Below are 2,277 nucleotides of genomic sequence, written 5' to 3'. Positions count from 1 at the left end.
TTTTCTAAAAAATAAAAAAGACGCCTAAAGTATTCTGTGACCATTTTTCGCATATCTCTCCAAAGTCTCTCTATCCGCTGGTTGTGCACGGAACTTCCTTGTAAAACGCTACCTCGACCCTCTCCTCTTCTCTGCAACATCAGCCGCTTAACCTCCCCGTTTTCTACACCTTTATCGATCCGTATCCTTGACGGCCAACAAAACTCTTCCGTTGCAGAAACGAAAAGACTTGCCACAGTCGCTGCTCTGTTGTTATCTGAACATTTAAGGTAGACAACCAGCCTCGAATAGCCATCGATACCTCCGTGAACAACCAAACGCCACCTGTAAAATGACAGTATTGTGATGGTTATGACTTTTACAACTTACCAGCGCCTGAACCGTAGATTTAATCGGTGGCTTTGTACACTTACATTTTCTCGCAAAGAAGTCAGTTAAAAAAATTGGTAGACGTTGCGCTGGGCGCTGCGTGATAGGATGGGTTTCCCGTGCTGCCAGGAAAAGTAACTTAACTTACATTACCTTACCTTATCAGTTTGTGGTTGCCATCTAAATGCCAAAGACTGTTCGGGGCTGAAGATGGAAGGGTTTAAAAACTTCTGATCAGTTTATGCGTAAAAAATTGATAGGGATATTTAAAGAATCGGGGACAATCGTTATGATAAGCTTCCTACTCGGAGAAAAAAGTTCTCCGAGTAGATTAGAAAACCATCAAACCCAAATTAGACGCCAAGTCGTGCACATACTGGTGAAAGACGAAAGCTGTGCCTATAAAGCGCTCAAGCGGCCCTAAATTGGGTTGCACCTAAAAGTCACCACTAAAAATATTGACATGAATAGCATGGGTTATCAATGTTGCATTTTAGGAATAACGGGGTTGAGAATAAAATTCCATTGATAGATTTTACTTAAATAAGACTGCGGCTACCTGGAACGGAATAAGTCACCCTGGGCGTAAGGTTGCGCCACCTCAAGTTTGCACCAACTGGGTCCACGGAAATGAGCGCGTCGGATATATCAGACCGTGATGCATACAAATTTCTAGCTGCTAATTCCCCTTCGATCATGATTATTCCTGCATCCATTGATCTGCTCTTTATTTCTTCGACAACTTCCCGCAATTCAGCCGAAGTCAAAGTCCTTCTTCCCCGCTGGTGCCTTCCCATACTAAAGTAAACCCTCCTACGCCAAATAGTAGAAATCGACACACCTAGAGATAAACGAATACAATTATAATATCATTTTGTTTATCAAATAATTCTGCACAGGATAAAGATGTCAAGTCCTCTTGTTCTAGGGACTTGACTAGGTTTAGTGATGTGGTACCGTTATGACGCCTAAGAATGATAAAACATGACGAAAACCAGGAATAAAATTAGTCACGATAATTTTTTTTCTCCAAATTTTCACAGAAACTTTGACGTTTTCCCTGTTTTTGAAGTGTTCAAAAACACTTCAAAAACTTCAATTAAAAAAAAAAACTTCATTTCAAAACGTTTGGACCGTTAAGCACAGCTTCACTTCAGTCTGCGCGACGTTGATTTCATTTTGACACCCGCCTGGGTTTTGAGAATCTTGACAATTTGTCACGAATATCGTGGCCGGTATCGACAGAAAACGCCTACCAACTTGGTAACTTGCATACAAATTGATAGAGCACAAGCAAACTTGAAAAAAATCAACGCAAAGTTAATTAATGGCACCCGAACATAATGAGAGGCGTACAAACCTTAAAACTTGCATACAAATCATTTAATGACGAACACTGATACACGGACATAAAAAAAAAAGTAAAGGCAAAGCTTACAAACTTAAAGGAAGCTAACAAATACAATAAACTGCTCGAAAAACGTAAGAAAATGACTAATACTTTCATAATATTGAAACAAAGTGTATTTCTTTCAGTTTTTAGGGCTGTAAACCATTTGAAAAGGTATTGAACTTGCTTATATTGTTAAGGGAGAAAACAATTTTCGTATATTTGTTTCAAGTTTGTTAAAGTATCACCCATTTTATTAAGTAAACGAGGGGCTTCTCGTGTCGGACAGTATTCTGCTAAGTTTGTAGGCTCTGCCTTTTACACAACTTGAATGCATGTTGTCAAGATTGCACACGTTTCATGTCTTACAAGTACATACTATGCTCATTAGTCATTAGTGCACTGCATGGATTACCGAGAGCTTTTGCGATACCATCCACGACAAAGCGTATGCGCGCATAAACTTCCAGTTGTTCCTTGGTGATTATATATGAAGGTCTGCCAATGCTCCTCGTGGC

Source organism: Montipora capricornis, chromosome 12, assembly GCF_036669925.1.
Source record: "Montipora capricornis isolate CH-2021 chromosome 12, ASM3666992v2, whole genome shotgun sequence".
In the NCBI taxonomy this organism is placed as follows: Eukaryota; Metazoa; Cnidaria; class Anthozoa; order Scleractinia; family Acroporidae; genus Montipora; species Montipora capricornis.
Note: the sequence above shows the minus strand (reverse complement) of the source record.